We start from the raw sequence: 17,888 nt of genomic DNA on the forward strand, positions 1-17,888 counted from the left end.
ATTTATCCAAATACTGGTTATGATTCTGTTAAAATAGAAAACCTACTGGTTAGGATTCTGTTAAAATAGAAAAAAAAATATATAAAAACAGTAAATGAGGAAAATGTATAGGAATGAGAAAAACAAGGAAAATGAATCAGAAAGCGAGACATGTTTGATTCAGTGAGACGAATTACATTAAAATTACCACTGCATTTATTTTTAACATAGTCATGTAACATACAGGAATAATGTTAAAATTAGATACGGTTCACCACACTTCTAAAGAGGAAAAAACAGTATTAAAAAACAGTAATTATAAAGGCTATAAAATATACCATTGATTGATGATACATTTGATTAACAGAGAAAGGGAGAAAAATGACTCACGTATGTGCAGAGATGGCATTGCTAATATATTTGAAGCACTTAAGTTGTTTGTGGAAGCTAGAAACACAACGACTTAGTTCTGCATGCCGAGTAAAATTTAATATAGTCTATAACTGAATGAGAGAGGTTTTAAATGAATTATTTTCTTGTCTTCTCTTATTAAGGGAATCAAAACAACAGTTTTGTCCTATTTTGCTGACAGTGGTTTCTGCAGTGTGATTGCTACTCAAGTGGGAGAGAATAGCACATCATCCATATCATTTTAAGAACTTGAGTTGGCTCCTAGAAATGTTTATAATTTCCCTTGCAAAAGAGAGCAACCTCAGTACGTTGGAAAATTACTGGTCAGTCAACAAGTGCTTATTGAATCCCAGGTATGTGTTCAGAATCCCAGCCCAGTTCACAGAGTGGGCTATAAAACATAATGGCAGTTTTTTCCCCTATTGAGGGAGAAGGGATATTGGAGAATAATATCAATGCCCATGGAAGGAAGAGTAATTAAGTGCTTTAATTAATAAATGTGGTCCTCCAGTGCAATTACAAATCAGAAGGGGGAGAGATCATTTTGAATAAGAGCAGCCTGAAGGCAAATGAAAAGAGAATAAAACCCCAGAATCTTTAAAGATAGAAAAGGCTTTCCTTGATCTCATTCAATGATGGGATGTTGTCTGTTTCTTGAGGCTGTCCATTCGACTGTTGGGCTGTTCTGGCTGACTCCAGAAAAGTTTCTTTACATTGAGCTGAAATCTACCCCTTTTTAACTTCCATCTATTTGCCTATTTTCATGTCTCAGCTGCTCCAGTCCTTCCATGTGGCAGAATTTCAATGCAAGTAATAATATTACCACTCACTATTCTCTGTTCTGTCAACTATGATAAAGGTGCCATTCTAGTAGTCATCATTTTATTATACTCTATAATTTATCAAAATCCTCTTTAAATAGATTAACCAAAAATGACACAATACTACAAATGAGTATTGGCTGATGAGAATACACAGGAAACATAACTTTCCTTGATCTTCTGGATGCTATACTTCGATAATTACAAAAGTAAGAGTGTATTAGCTTTATTAGCACCTATATCACCCTATCAGCTCATACTGAGCTTTAGGGAATTTCCTTTGACCTCTCCCATCAACTTCAGTAAGGCAAGTTATGTAAGAACTTATATATATATATGAAGGATGAATTTAATGTGGATATAGATTTTATAGTTATTGCTGTTAAATGTCCCTTGTTGACTTTTGACTCATTCTTCTAGCTTGACAAGATATGGTGACTCATGACCTGATCATCCATAACATCAGCTTTTTCAACCAGATTTATGTTAACAACAGACTTGATAAAGACATTTCTGGATTTTCAAGAGACCCATGCAATAGTACCTCTTTACAGAGTTGCTGGGAGAATACAAATGAGATAATGTAGGGAAAATGCTTATCACAGTATTTAGAAAATAGATGTTCAATAAATGTTAGATCTTTTCTTTTCTTCAAAATAAATATTTGAAAAGGACATAAAGAAGTACAGAGCCTCCAAGATAAAATTGATCTCTTTATTGAAATCCTTTGTGTTAACCTACTACAATTTTCTCTAATTACACCAACACTCAGCTTTAAGTTTTCTGTCTTGGACACAAAGATATAATTATAGATCTTGTCAAATACATGTTGGTAAAATATATCATTGAGTTGGAGGGTGTAGGAAAGGCAGAATGTATATAGAGGATAAAGCGGGATGGAAGGAAATCAGTGCTGGTCAGGTGTCCACACAGTTATGAACAAAAGCCTAGACATAGGAATAAAGTAGGTTGATTCAAAAGATTAAGGGATGGATATATGTTGGTGTGAGGTGGAAAACACCTGGTAATAAGTGCTTGGTTTTCAAGCACAAAAGGAAATTGAAATTGATGCAGGAAGCAAGAGCAGCCATCAGATGACCTTATGTCCAAGGCGGGAGGAGTGAAGAGGGAAACATCAAAGAGTCTGCACAGGGTAACAATGTTAGCCAGATAAACGAGAGGAGACTGTCATGGCGACAAGCTCTGGTAATAGTGGGGGCCAGAAGAATGAAGACTAAAATAATGGTAATGATGTTGGAGTGAAAATTTACTCCAAATTCAGATAAAGATGAAAACAAATTGAAAGAGAATTCTGAAGATCATACAATTAGAAATGCATAAAAAGGAATGGGAGAACATTTGAGAAGTATGACAGAATAAAACAAATTTAGTCTTGATAATTCTCAAAGTGTGGACCCAGGGTCAGTAGCATCAACATCACCTGAGAACTTGTTAGAAAAGCAAATTCTCAGGCTCCACCCCAGATCTACTGAATTTACCAGGAGCAATTTGTTGGTAAAGGTTTAACAATAAGCTGTTCAGAAAAAAAAAGTGGGGGGGGGATGTGTGGGGGGAAGCCCTGATTTGTAGCATTTGGGGATTTCTGATTTCCCTGATATGTATACTCTTACTATGGGACATGGAGTTGGTGAGAGATACACATAATCAGGTCTCCAGACCCTGTACTAGACATCACAACACTATTGAGGTGAAGCTATAGCATGTATCAGGATCACTCACATACTTGTTAAAACACAGCATGGACACATCACTGGGGTTTCTAATTTATATGGTCTAGGGTGGGCCTAAATCTCGCATTTCTAATGAGTTTCGAGGTGACACTAATACTGTTGGTCTCAGGACCACACTTTGAGAATCACCACTCTAAGGGTCCTTTGGGTCACCTTATTCAGAAATTGAACTGGCATACAGAATGAGTCTTAATTAATAAAGCCCCATCAAATCAAGTTTTGTCTACTATATCTGTTTGTAACCAAAATCCAAAGAGTAGTTTTTCAGGTCTCACCTTCCCTGAGTCTCAAGCAATAAGTGACATAAGTTAAACACCTCCTTCTAGTGTTTCTAGTTTTCTAAACTAATTCTCTAGTTTTCCACTATTCCACCTTCTTATGGCTTTCTTCTTGCTCTCTGGTTATTTTTTCTCAGTTGCTTTTCGTGGGTTTCTCCTCTGCTGTTAGCTGACGTTGGAGTGCCCCATAATTATAACCCTCCTTCCTTCCTCTTCTGAAGACTAAATTCTCCTTTGGTGTTATATCATCCCATCCAATGGTTTTAAATATAATCTATATGTTGACAATTTTCAATTTTCCTGCCTAAACCTCTTCCCTAAACTTCACACTGGATCTCTCTCCTCCACCTGACATTTACACGTGATTATCTCATTCCTAGTATATTGCCTAAATAGAACTCATTTTTCACATCCCCAAATGGCATCTCCTCAAATCTTTTGCAGTTCAGTAAATGACACCACTGTTCACTCTGATGTTTAGATCCCAAACCTCAGAGTCAATGCCTAATCATGCTCTTTTCTCACCTACCACATTCAATAAACCCTATCACCACCATTTCCAAAATATTTTCTCAGTGTTACAGGTTTCACTATCTCCATAATTACCACCACAGGTTGAGCCATTATCATTCTTTCCTAGACAACTGGATAGCCTCCTAACCAACTCACCACCTTTCTTTCACTCTTGTAACTCTATCATCCATTTGCCAGACATCAGCCACTATACTGATTAAGTTCCTCCAGTAGAACTGCAGTTACCTCCTTCACATGGTCTGACAAGGTCCAATCCCTGCCTTTTCCTTTTCCTTCCTACTCAACCCTTCGTCTCTTCACTCAAACAGGTTGAATTCATTCCCATTTGGGGGCTTTTACACAAATTTCTTCTGCCTGAAAAGCCCTTTCTTCAAAACTCCACAGGGTATGTTTTTTCTTGCTGTAAAACTATCAACTCAAATGTCACCTCTGCATCCAGGCATTTTTTGCCCATAGTCCCCTTCTATCTCAGCTTACCTGATTTCCCTCATACTGCAGCATGCAGCACAGTGGGTAACAGTATGGGTTCAAAGATCAAGCTGTTCGGATTTGAATCCTAGCTCCCAGCTCCTTTCCCCTCTGACTTGACAAGTTACATGAATGTTTTGGACTCCAGTTTCCTCATTTATAAGAATGTGCAAACAACAGTACCTGCCACTTAGGTTTACTGTGAGGATTAAATGAGTTCCATATATAAAAAAAGTATTTAGAACTGCTCTGGCACATACAAAGCTATGTGTTAGCTATTATTATCCAAAATTATCTTGTCTATGGCCTTGTTTCCATACTTATTATTGCTAGCTCTCGTATGGAGTATAAGCTCCAATAGAACAGGCACTTTGACTGTTGTATTTACTATAGTATCCTCAGTGCCTAGAAAAGTACCAGGTATGAAGCAGGTCCTCAATAAACATTTGTAGAATAAGTCAATGGATCTTCTGTGTTAAGTGACATGACTCCCAAAAGACAATACCCATTGACCTACATGCAAAGCCTAAGTTAAAAATCCCATATCTTCCAAAGAGATCTTTCTAGAAACTATTTGTTATGAAAACTCTGTCTTGAGAAGTACTACCCACGACTGCAACAAATGACCTCATTTTATTCATACTTGTGTTCTGAAGAGATTTCAAATCTTTGTCTTTGCATTTTGTGATTTATAGGAAACATCTGGCAAAAAGCAAAACCATAATTATTATTTATCGGCCACTGACAGTGTACTAAGCACAAAGAAGCAAGGGTTCCAACAGGAAGGTCACCTCTTTATTCACTTATCAGTAAAGCTTCGCTAATAGGTACTTGCCTCCCAGGTCACAGACGTAAGTATTTGCTTGAGAGAACCACCATGAATTCTTCTTGGAATGCTGACAGGGAGTTTTGCACTCGAGCTGTGACGGATCCTTACACTTCTGACTCATTTCCCCTAAGCTGCCTCACACTATAGTCTGCTTTCCTATCTGATGGCCCCTACTCTCAGATTGGTACCAGACCTATCTGAAGGCCAAAGTCTCTTTCCTTAAAATGGTTTATCTCACTACTGTATTATCCATGAAATATCTCTAACTACACAACAGTATTTCTTGGAAAATGAAATAATACCTTTAGCCAATTACAGGATTGTTGAGAAGGAAAAACAAACAAATTGTACTCTAAATAGCAATCAAATATTGTACTAGAATAAGGATCTAAAAACTGGCTACAGGGGCTTTTCTGTTCTTGTCTTCCCTTTTTTGGGAGGGTGGGGAAGGGGTGGGAGGAGTGACCTCAAAGGTCTTGGGAAATAAATTCGAAGGGCTTAAGGCAGGCAAACATTTCCAGTTTGCCATAGTTTCTTCCAGACTTACTTACACCCTGCCTTTTCTTATATTAAAGTAACTTCTCTGGCCTCCACCCTCCACCGACATCATTTAAATATCTTCAACATCACCACCAAAAATATTCAACAGCACTTATATGTGAGGGATAGTAAGTGTACACTTCTTGGGTCACTATTTCATCTAGGAATGGAGCTAAAGTGGGAAATATTTATTTCTTATTCAATCATTCACTTGTAATTAATAACTTTCCAGATTAGAAAAATTATTTGAAATGGCTCAAAATAACAGGCATACAGAGTCATTGTTGATGTAGAAATATATAATACTAAAAAGTAGAAAGAAGAAGCAAATTCAACAAATACCAAGACTAATATAGTTACTGAAATTGAACCTTAAGTTTAGTATGAACTCGTCTATAATCATTACCTCAAAACAAATACATGAAGCTACATAATTTCATTAACTGATAAAAGAGACAATGTTCAAAAGAGTGTGATGTTTTAGAGTAAATTCTTTTTTTTGTTTGTTTTTGTTTTTGTTTCTTGCGGTATGCGGGCCCCTCACTGCCGTGGCAGAGCACAGGCTCCGGACGCGCAGGCTCAGCGCCCATGGCTCACGGGCCCAGCCGCTCTGCAGCATGCAGGATCCTCCCGGACCGGGGCACGAACCCGCGTCCCCCGCATCGGCAGGCGGACTCCCAACCACTGTGCCACAAGGGAAGCCCTAGAGTAAATTCTTAAAAAATTTAGTATATTGCCTGAATCCTAAACAGAGGATTTAAATATAAAAGAATACTTTTCAAGAAAATGAGAATACACAGCTTGAAACAATTCAATCTTTTAAAGTCAAATTGTTCTTTCTAGCATTATCCATGTATGGGCTCAAAGGGACCAAATATTGCTTTATTATCTTAAATATATACTTTTATACCCAGCTACCTGCCCACAGATGCTTTTTTAATCAAAAGTTTTGACTATTAAATATTTGAAAATACTATAGCAAAAAGACATGATTAACACATTGATCTATTGTTTTTTGCCCATCCTGTTAAGTAAAGAGATGTTAATTAAGTGATTTTAGAGGACAAGAATTATATTCTAAATTCTTCCCCCAGTGTGCTGTGTAATCTTAGAGAGCTCATTTAACCTCTCTGGGATTGAACCTTACTCAGTGTGATAGCTTAAAGAAATTACAAAGCCTGTTTAAATAATAAAGTGATACATAAATATCAAATAGTACTGCTACCCTTTGTGAAGAAGCCAAGGTTAGAATTCTGAAAGCAAGCCCTAAATACATGAGGGTCAAAAGGCATTACAGACTCTATGTTGAAAGTAAAGATTTCCGGGAAATTTTCTTTACCACCTGTTTGACAGAAAGGAGAAATAGAAAAAAAGTATATGTTCTTTGGAGAATTACACAAATATAAATAGATAAAAAACTCTGTTGAAATAATTCCCCTAAAACCAAGAAGAATGTTAGTATCCAAATCCTGAAGAAATTCTTCTTCCTTATACATAAAATTAGTCCAATGATTCTATGTCACAAGACTGTCACAAAAGTATGAAAACTCTGGGAATGCAACTGCCACATCCCAGTTGCATGACAGATGGCCATCTCTTCCTCAATGTACTTTGTTACCAAGTGTTACATATTCAGAAGGTGTATATATGTTCAAAAGCAGATGGTACGATTATTTTGTGAGATTTTTAACCCACGTTGTTTTCATTCGATGAAGAATGGAATTTTATTACGATATAAGTACAGGGACTGTTATTTCTCAAAGCGTAGGTCAAAACACAGATTAAATCTACTTTTAAAAATATAAACTATTCAGGGGCTTCCCTGGTGGCGCAGTGGTTGGGAGTCCGCCTGCCAATGCAGGGGACGCGGGTTCGGGCCCTGGTCCGGGAGGATCCCACATGCCTCGGGGCACTTAGGCCCGTGTGCCATAACTACTGAGTCTGTGCTCTAGAGCCCTCAGGCCACAACTGCTGAAGCCCGTGCGCCTGGAGCCCAGGCTCCGCAACAAGAGAGGCCACCGCAGTGGGAAGCCTGCGCACAGCAACGAAGACCCAATGTAGCCAAAAACAATAAATAAAAATAAATTTATAAAAATATAAACTATTCAATGAGTTATTGATACCTTGCTACTTCTTAGAAACACCATTTTGACTCATATAAATTCCCCAACCTAGTTCATTCTGTCTTACGGAGCAATGACCTTATAGCTTCTGGACCTCGACACAGTTCTATTTCACTCCCCTTGATCTGGTATCTGCGCATTGCCTTTTATATGGAGCACATGTGATAACGGTATGTCTATTCAAATTGTTTCCCATTCCCCTAGTCCTGTTCTCCCTGGGTGACCCAAAATGGCAGAGTACTTTATTTTATGGAACACTGTCAGCAAAGGCAGCTTTAGAACAGAAACTATAACGTTAAAAAAAAAAATGATTGTTGGTCTACATATATTCTTTTCACATTTATTCTTAAGTCTATTCCTGGGAAACTGACTTTCCCAGGTCATTTCCCTACTCAGTGTATATTCCAAGAGACTGAGAGTCATCTGATAGTTCCAAGCTTCTGATTCAGTGTGGATGTGCAAGTGGAACACCCTATTCTTGAAAAAGAATGCAGAAAATCCCTCTAAATCTAAATCGGGATGTAGGAGTCAGTGGCATTGTCAATAACAACACATAAAATGAGAGCTCAGAGCCTTTCAGTTATAGGACTATAATTTGGAATCTTGGTCTTATTTACTGCTTATCAAAACTCTGCAATAGGTCCTATTCATATTTAACTCCATGAGGCTGTGCTCACTGAATTAAAACATAATTTAGAGAACACAGCTCGAATTACTTAAAGACCCACTGTACTGTGTAGACACTGGAGATGAAAAGCAATATTGAAAACTTAACTGGAAGTAAAAAGTATGGTAAGACTCTAGAGTAAGGTCTGCAGAGTGGGGATTCCCGGTGTTTTTCTTTTCCACAGTTAGGTTTACTTTTCAATGCCTAAGGGAAAAAAAATTTAGAATTCTATCGTCCAGCCCCACTCTCTCCTCCTTTCCCACAAGGACAGCAGAACCTCTCTTGTTAAGATCACTGCTGACTTCCTAACTTCCAGCCCCACCAGAGACTCGTCAGTACGCATCCCACCGGAGCTCTCTGGGGCACATGGCAGCGCTGTCCACTGTGCTGACATGCTCAACTTGCCAGGCTTCCACCAAGCCACCTGTTCTGAATCTCCTCTTACTTCGATAACTGTTCTTTCTCAGATTCTTCTTCTTCTCTCTTAGGTGTCTTTTCTTAAGGTTCTGCCTTTGACCCTTTTATTTTCTCTTGCTCTTTAGCAATCTGGTCCTACATCTATGGTTATAACCATTGCCTCTATATGAATGGCTACCATATCTAGCTGTGATATCTCAAGTTCTTGTATGTGTTTGCTATAATCTCAACCTTATCTTGAGAATACCTTAAATATATTTAAAGTATTACTTGGATGTTGAGGTAGCACTTTAAATACATTAATTCCTGCCCTAAAGTGACTCCTCCTTCCTCATCATATCTCCAATTTCTCCTAATAGAACCACTATCCTGCCAGGTATAAGCCAAAACCATCCAAAATTTAGCCTCTTTGCCTCCATCATCACCATCATCTAATTTGTTTTCAATTTCTGGCCAATTTATATCATCCATTTATAATTTATCCCATCTATAATTTTTATTCTCATGTCTCTGATTCAATTTCTGACTTCTTTGTATTATACTCAATAATCTCTTAACTGGTCCTGCCTATCCCTTTTTCCATTCAGTTAACACATAGTTTCCAGATTAATACCCAGGAAGCAAAGCTGTGATGATGTCAGTCTCCTACTCAAAACCAGTAATGAATCGCCGTCCTTTACTAAATTCCAAATGTAAATTCTTTCACTTGGTAGTAAGGGCTATAACCTTTGTTTCAATTGTGGATCCAATCTCTCCCTTTTCCACAGCCTATGCCCTCCAACTTGCTCTCAAATGAGGCAATATCGCCTAGAAAGCACTTGGAAACGTGTGGAGGCATTTTTGGTTATCACAAAGATTGTGCTGGGGGAGATGGTGATTGTGTACCTAGTGCCCTAGATTCTGGGTTTTCTGGCATGTAGAACCCCATCTGGCATTTGATGTTGTTGTTCCATACAACAAAGAACTGTCCCACCCCAAATGCCAGGAGCTCCTATTAGGAAACAGTGTGGCTTAGAAAGATTAAATTACTTACTTTTTGCAATTTCTGTTACATACTTTTCTGTCTCCTCTGCTTAGAATGCCCTTTTTACATTTTCCCAAATGTCCAAATCTTGCTTGTCCTTTAAGGCCTACAGAAAATGTCACTTTTCTGAGAGTCCTCCCAGAATCCCCTGACATGTATCTCTAGCTTCCATGGCATTTCATGTATTCTTCCATAACACCACTTTGTTTCTGTCAATACCTGGATAATACATTTTCCCTTCTCATTGGAAATGTAATGTAGTAAAGCTCCGTCTTACTTTTTCCTCTGTAACTAGACGCTGGCACAGATCCTTTATGCTAACATGCTTAACATTATAGCATATACCGTGAGTGTAAATGAGGGCTCTAGCATAGACTCTCTGGTTTGTGAATAATCCTGAAATTACTGCCTCAGCCTTCATTTGGAATCACAATTAGTTCTGGCTACTTACTTTTAAGCCATTATCTAACTGATCCCACGTCCCCACTAAAATTTAATGGCTGTGACTTCTCTTCTACAACTTCCATTTCTTCTTCTAGGACACATAACCTCATAATTTCTTAGATAAAGCCCCTCCTAATTGAACCCAGACCTCACTCCTGAGAACTGTTTTAGTGGGTACCCCATGAATCTTTATTGCCTGCTCCTTGCTTGCTCTAGTTTCACGGATGCTCCTAATAGGTGTTCACCAAATATTTGTCAAATTAAAGAGATCCTTGGGTTGAGTGGAAGGGAGTGGCCAGCTGTGTAATCAGGACAGGATTCAGAACAATGATACTACAATAATACAGAGCTTAATTTCCAGGCTTGGAAAGCAACTGTGTTCATAGCTTTCTCAGGCACTGTCTCTCCATATAAATATCACAGCGTGGCAGAGAAGAGACTGATCCTAGGCTTCCAGTCTGAAATCATCCTAGACAGCCCTGAGGATCAACAAGCCAATCATAATCAGCTTTAAAAATAAATGATCACCTCATTTTAGACTTTTTATGTCTTGCATGACTCTTGATTTCCAAAATCTTAGAATTTTTTTTTTCCCATTCTCTGAAGAGAAAAGAAATAGATTAGGTATAATTGTAAAAGGCCTGTCACAACTCTCATAGGTACACTCTGGGATTGTTAAAGAATATGATTATTCTAAAGTGATTATTTAAGTCCTACACTGTTTAGCTGCAAACAAAACATCCATCATCTACGAAGATGAAAAGAAAACATATCTGCTTCCCCAGAGTATAATACTTAGAAAATTAAGTACTTTTAATTCATAGATATGACAGCTCCTTGATCACAAAAACAACAAAAAACTCATACAAATCAGGACACACTTTTCCATTTGAAAGTGATAGCCCAATGCCCTTACTGAAGCATGAACTAAATACAGTAACACATCATAATGTAATCAGAACAAGCTGTTATTATAACAAAACAATCCTGTCCATGCAGAGACAGATAATGCTAGTCACTTTACATGACATGTACTTCAAGTGAAGTGTTATACTGGGACCTTTTATCACTTTGGTTAGAAATGGTTAGAAACTGCAAGTTTCTATACTTAGAGAACAAAGAAGGATGAGGAAGAGTGCCGGCTTTGAGCATCATGCCCCTGCCAATGTCTGCCGTGCAAAATAAGTTCATGCAGATATAATCATTCACTCCATGAAAATGTACTGAGTGGGCTTCCCTGGTGGCGCAGTGGTTGACAGTCCACCTGCCGATGCAGGGGACGTGGGTTCGTGCCCCAGTCCGGGAAGATCCCACATGCCGCGGAGCGGCTGGGCCCGTGAGCCATGGCCGCTGAGCCTGCGCGTCCGGAGCCTGTGCTCCGCAACGGGAGAGGCCACAACAGTGAGAGGCCCGCGTACCGCAAAAAAAAAAAAAAATTGTACTGAGTACCTACTATGGGTCAGGCATTATTCTCAGGGTATGTCAGGGAACCAAAAATACCTACCTTCATGGGAATTTTATTTTTCCACGTTTAAATATAAATTCAGGTGATCTTCAGGGCACACCCTCCCCCAGGTACTTTGTTCTTTTTATACTTCACAGACTTCTATGTCTGGGCAGCCTCGACTTTCCTCCCTACTTTTCAACATACCTAATATACAACCCTTTTAGAAAGTAATTATAGATTTCCAATAAACAATTTATGAAAACATATCCCCAAGCATATGACTGAAAATAAACTAGATGCCTCTACATCTCTCAGGTCATTGGATACCATTTGATGAAAGGGATAAACAGAAGAAGATGAAACGAAGCTGAACGAGATATTGATGCAAATGTGACAGAGATTTGAAAACTTGACTTGATTTTGGAAAGTCTAAGCACCTGTGAGAGTCTGCCCACTTGAGTGTAAGTGTATTCACCATAAGGGAAAATATCCAAAGTTTTCCCATGCTTTTTACTAATTAAAGAATCTTATTTAAGACCATCTAATACCTCTACCACCCAATCAAGAAATTCTCTTTCCAACATCTTTGACAAGGCATAGCCCATTTGACTTCTGTTTAAAAATCACTTCCAGTGATGAGGTAATAAGTAACTCTGGCTTAAACAACTCATTCCTCTTCTACCGAGCCCTTAAATTGCAGGGCCTGAACCCACATGGTATTCTAGACGTGGACATTTCTGTGCCAAGTACAGTGGGAAGTTTCCCATATTCTACAAGCTAAGCCCCATAATCACTTTAAAGCCGTAAGATGGTCCCCATGTCATGCTACTGACTTATAAAGCTGTGTCAGCTATACAAATGTCACCTGTTTTTGATGAATATCAAAGTAGAAAATACATTAATTTTGAGTAAAAAGTTGAATAAATTTTACTTAAAAAAAAATTTAACTCTATTGACCTAATTTCACTATAGAGCATGAAAATGCTTTCACGGACCAGTGTTTGGAATTCACTGAACTAGATAACAAATGCCCCTCTCAACTCCTGCGTTTCCAGGCGCTTTTCATAAGCAATGTTTTGCCTATCCTCTTGTGCAACAGATTTTATTTAACCTAAGGCTCTGACTTTTTACCATTTTAAATTTTAGCTTATGAGTTTTCAAAGATTAGTCCAGATAATCAACATATTTTAGACCCTTGAATTCTTTCTCCTATTTCTGCCATATGCAAACATAAAATGTTTACTTTCAAAATAACCTTCCAAGTTACTTGTTAAAATGGAACAAGGATTAGGCCCTCTAGATAGTGATGGTTTTATCCTTCTGCCAGGTTGAGTTCTAATAGCTATAGTACTCCAGCAATGCTATCATCCAGATCACATTTCTCTCCTTTAAATAAAAGACACATCCATTAGAGGATCTCAGGATTTGGGCATTAAAAGGCTTGTAGGCCAACTTCTTACCCTCTACACAATAGCTTGGTCTAAAGATCACTCTCCTTACCTTTAAATGTCTGTAGCATTGAGAAACTCCAAATCCCTCCCTCTCAACAAAGTCCAATTTCCTCCAGGAGAGCTCCTTTAGAAAATTCATTCTATACTGAGATAAAATTTGTATCTTTCTAGCTCTTGCTCATAGGTTGTAGTTCTGCCCCTTAGGGGCCTTCAGAGCAAGTGTTTCACATCATAGCCCTTTGAAGATTTGATGATAGTGATCATGTTTCTCCACGTCTTACCTTTTCCTGGCTAAAAATTCCCTGTTGCTTTTAGTTTTTTATATGGCATAGTTTCAAGTCATGTCACTACTTCAGATATTCTCTGCTAAATATGCTGCAAGTGACAATCTTTTAAAAGTGTGACACCTGTAACTGGGCAAAGTATTACAGTTGTAGCCCTCTAGACACGGTAAGAACAGGATGATCCAGTTCACTGAAACCTAGATGAATTCAATGGCATTTAACAAACGGGAATTAAGTGCAGTCTCATTAGCTCCTTCTGCTCTGTGTTTTCTCAAGCTGACTCACTCCAGAATTAATCTAGAATTTTTTAAATTGGTTAGGTTTTGTTTTGAAATTAAGAAAATACCTATTTCTGGTTAAACTAAGAGTCCTTAAAGAAACAGAATGAGATCTGAAAGTATTCCTTCTGTTTTGCTTCTTGGAAGTAAACACTGTAAAAATTTTCATGAGAACCTTTTTGAAAAATTTTCCTATGAGTACAGAAACATATGGCTCAATCGTCTCCTTTTTTCCACATAAGTGGGATAATATACATACTCATGTGAAATATACCTTTTTCAATTATCTTGGGTATCTTCTATACCAAAACACATATTGAGCTGACTTACTAGTTTCAACAACTTTTTACATTCTCTGCTCCCCGATATTTAGGTTGGTTCTAGCTTTTGCCATTACAGATAAAGCTGCATAAAAACCGTGCTCATAGCAAACTGGTGGTGCCAGAGGGGACGTGGTGGGGGGACAGGCAAAATAGGTGAAGGGGATTAAGAGGTACAAATGTCCAGCTGTAAAAATAAATAAGTCACAGGGACGTGATGTACAGCATAGGGAATACAGTCAATAATACTGTAATAACTCTGTACGGTGAGAGATGGTAACTAGACTTGCGGTAATAAATTCATAATGTACAGACATATCGAATCAACATGATGTATACCTAAAACTAATATAATACTCTATGTCAATGTTAATTCAATTAAAAAAAGATTTTAGAAAACTTGCTCATAGACTTTTGTGCACGTGCACACATATATCTGTACTATAAATTGCTGGAAGTGGAATTAGTGGACCTATGCACATATTTTATTTTAAGAGATATTGTCAAAATGGACCTTACATGCACATGTGCATACATACATGTGTACATGCATACATACACAGGCAACTGGGGTTCACTCTAGACCCACTAATTCCGTATTTCGAGACATACCATATAAAAAATATTCAGCTTGAAAAAATAATTTTGAAGTACAAAGGAGGTTGAGAATGTTTTAGAACTTACTCTTTGATGAAAAAATGTTAAATCATACTAGTCTTTTCTGACAGCTACAGCACACTGTTGATTCACACCAAGATTACTATCAACTAAAACTTCTAAGCCTTTTGGAGAGTAAATTTTTCCTAAGCTATATTTACTCCATTCTCTACTTTTAAATTTGTTTTATAGTGCTTAATATCCATGGTTTAATATTTATACCTATTATATTTCATCTGGATACTGATATTTAGTCCATATTTTGAATATTCAAATTCTTTGAGACTGGACTCTTTCAGCGAATACAGTTCCTTTATCCTCTTTTTTTTGTTTTGTTTTTTTTTTTGTTTTTATTTGCGGTACACGGGCCTCTCACTGCTGTGGCCTCCCCCGTTGCGGAGCACAGGCTCCGGACGCGCAGGCTCAGCGGCCATGGCTCACGGGCCCAGCCGCTCCGCGGCATGTGGGATACTCCCGGACCGGGGCACGAACCCGTGTTCCCTGCATCGGCAGGCGGACGCTCAACCACTGCGCCACCAGGGAAGCCCTATACTCTTATTTTTAACTGAAAAATTTAAGAACGTAATTCTATAATTTTACCCAAATCACTAGTAAAACACTGAAATGAGCTAGGCCAAGAGCAGACTGCAGCCCAGCAGTAGAGGTCTCACCCTTGGTTAGCAACTATACATTAATCAATCATTTTAAGGATTTTGTTTTTCATCAGTTACAACTCAAACTAATTCTAAGGTAATTTTTTTTTACATTGTCAAAAAAAAAAATGACATGCCTTGTTAGGAAAAGTATCATAAAAGATGTTGCAAAAAATCTTGTTGCCCTCTATCAATATAGAATGATTTAACATTCTAGAAACCCTATCATTCACTTATATATTGGACAAATAGTTATTGAGCATACGATATATGCTGCATTTCTGCTAGGCATGGGAGACATAAGTAGTGAACAAGGAACTATAAATCATTGCCTTCATGAACTTTATGTTTGAGTGTGTACAATGTATAATAAAAAGTAACAAAATAATATAAAATATAATTTCAGATTGTAGTAGATGCAGAAGGACATATGTCATATGATATTACTTATATGTGGAATATAAAAAAAAGAGACTTTAAAAGAAACAAATATGGTGACATAATAGGTTATAGCTGAACAAGTAACTTAGGGAGATTGATGTCTGAGAAGATGATATCTGAGCTCAGTTCTCACAAATTAAACGTAACAGAAGCAGTCCATGTGGCCATATGAGAAAAGCACACTGGAAAATTACGAAGTGCAAAGTCCCTCAGGTGGGAAGGCGCTTACTGTATTCTAGAAACAGGCCAATGTGCAGAGATCTAATGAGTGAAAAGGAAAATAATATGAAGTAGGGCTGAAAGCTAAGCAGTAGGAATTTCATATTAAGTCTGAATAAGCCATTAAAAGAAGTTTGCATTTTACTGTAAGGGGCTAAGGAAAGCAATTGTTATGATAAACACTTTTTAAAATTTTACTTTGGCTTTTACATAGAAAGTAGATTAGAGAGATATGAGTGTAAGAATGGAAACCATATAGGATGATATTTCTGTAGTCAAAGATAGATGATGGTGGCATAGGCTATGATGTTGACGAACGAGATGGAGAAAAGTATGTAGATTCAAGATAACTAAGTTTTGGTGAAGTTGATAGGGCTTGTTAATGGATTAAATAGGAAAACCAGCCATTAGATATCATTAGAATATAAACTTCACAAGGGCAAGAATTTTTGTCTAATTTTTGTTTTCTTTACTGTTTACTCCCCAGTTGCATAAATAACGCCTACCACATAGTATATATTCAATAAATATTTACTGAATGAAAAAAGTAAAATCTTTAGGTTTTTCCCCAGAGCAACTCGGTGAAAGGCCATGCCATTAACTAAAATCAGAAAGTCTGAAGAGGAAGCAGAATGAGGTGGAGATAGAGCAAACATTTGTTCCATTTGGGCTATTTTAAGCTTTAGATGTCTTCTAGGTATCATTGTGGAAATGTCAAGGGCAAACTAAGTATGTGAGTCTAGTCTTTAGGAAAGAGGGCTGGCCTGGAGAGAAAAATTTGGATGCCATCAGCATGTGGTGACATTTAAAAAAAGATCTGATTATGGAGATACATAAAAACATGTTTAGTAGTGGAAATATTTAATATTTTGAAGGAGTCATTATTCCATAAAATAATCTAAAACCTAAAACATTTTAACAATTTCAATAAAAATTCTCATGTGTATTTTTATAGAACTTTGCAAGTAGATCCTGAAAGTTATAAAAGAGCAAAGAGTAGAACAGTAATACTTTAAAGAAAAAAATGAAGTAATACTTTAAAGAAAAAAATGCCTAGAAGATATCAAGATGTAATACAAAGTCATAATTAAGACTGTGACACCCTCATACCAAAACCAAAGACACAACACACACACACAAAAATTACAGGCCAATGCCACTGATGAACATAGATGCAAAAATCCTCAACAAAGTATTAGCAAACCAAATTCAACAATACATTGAAAGGATCATACACCACAAACAAATAGGATTTATCCCAGGGATGAAAGATGGTTCAATATTCTCAAACAATCAATGCGGTATACCACATTAACAAATTGAATAAAAATCATATGATCATCTCAATAGATGTAGCAAAAGCTTTTGAGACAATTCAACATCCATTTATAATAATTTAAAAAAAAGTTCAACGAAGTGGGTATAGAGGTAACATACTCAAAATAATAAAGGCCATATATGACAAGCCCACAGACAACATCATATGCAAGGTATGAAAGGCCAAAAGCATTTCCTCTAAGATCAGGAATAAGACAAGGATGCCCACTCTTGCCACTTTTATTTAACATAGTACTGGAAGTAATTGGCACAGTATTCAGACAGGAAAAAGAAATGAAAAGAATCTAAATTGTAAGGCAAAAAGTAAAACTGTCACTGTTTGCAGACAACAAGATCCAATATATGGAAAATCCTAAACCTGTTACCAAGAAACTATTATAACTCAACAATGAATTCAATAAAGTTACAGTATACAAAATTAATATACAGAAATCAGTTGTGTTTCTATATACTAACAAACTATCAGAAAGAGAAATTAAGAAAATAATCCAATTTACAATTGCATCAAAAAGAA

The 17,888-nt window shown here is 37.3% G+C and overlaps 1 protein-coding gene and 1 pseudogene across 1 annotated transcript in view; one reads left to right on the forward strand and one right to left on the reverse strand.

Annotated features, from left to right (window-relative positions):
• The window catches only part of CTNNA3 (catenin alpha 3), a 1,597,197-nt gene that overhangs the window by 570,138 nt on the left and 1,009,171 nt on the right, over positions 1–17,888 (reverse strand). The gene's annotated exons all lie outside the window — the stretch shown is intronic.
• Positions 1–17,888, forward strand: part of LOC116741886 — a 73,166-nt pseudogene that overhangs the window by 53,670 nt on the left and 1,608 nt on the right.

The sequence above is a fragment of the Phocoena sinus genome, chromosome 16 (assembly GCF_008692025.1).
Source record: "Phocoena sinus isolate mPhoSin1 chromosome 16, mPhoSin1.pri, whole genome shotgun sequence".
Classification (NCBI taxonomy): domain Eukaryota; kingdom Metazoa; phylum Chordata; class Mammalia; order Artiodactyla; family Phocoenidae; genus Phocoena; species Phocoena sinus.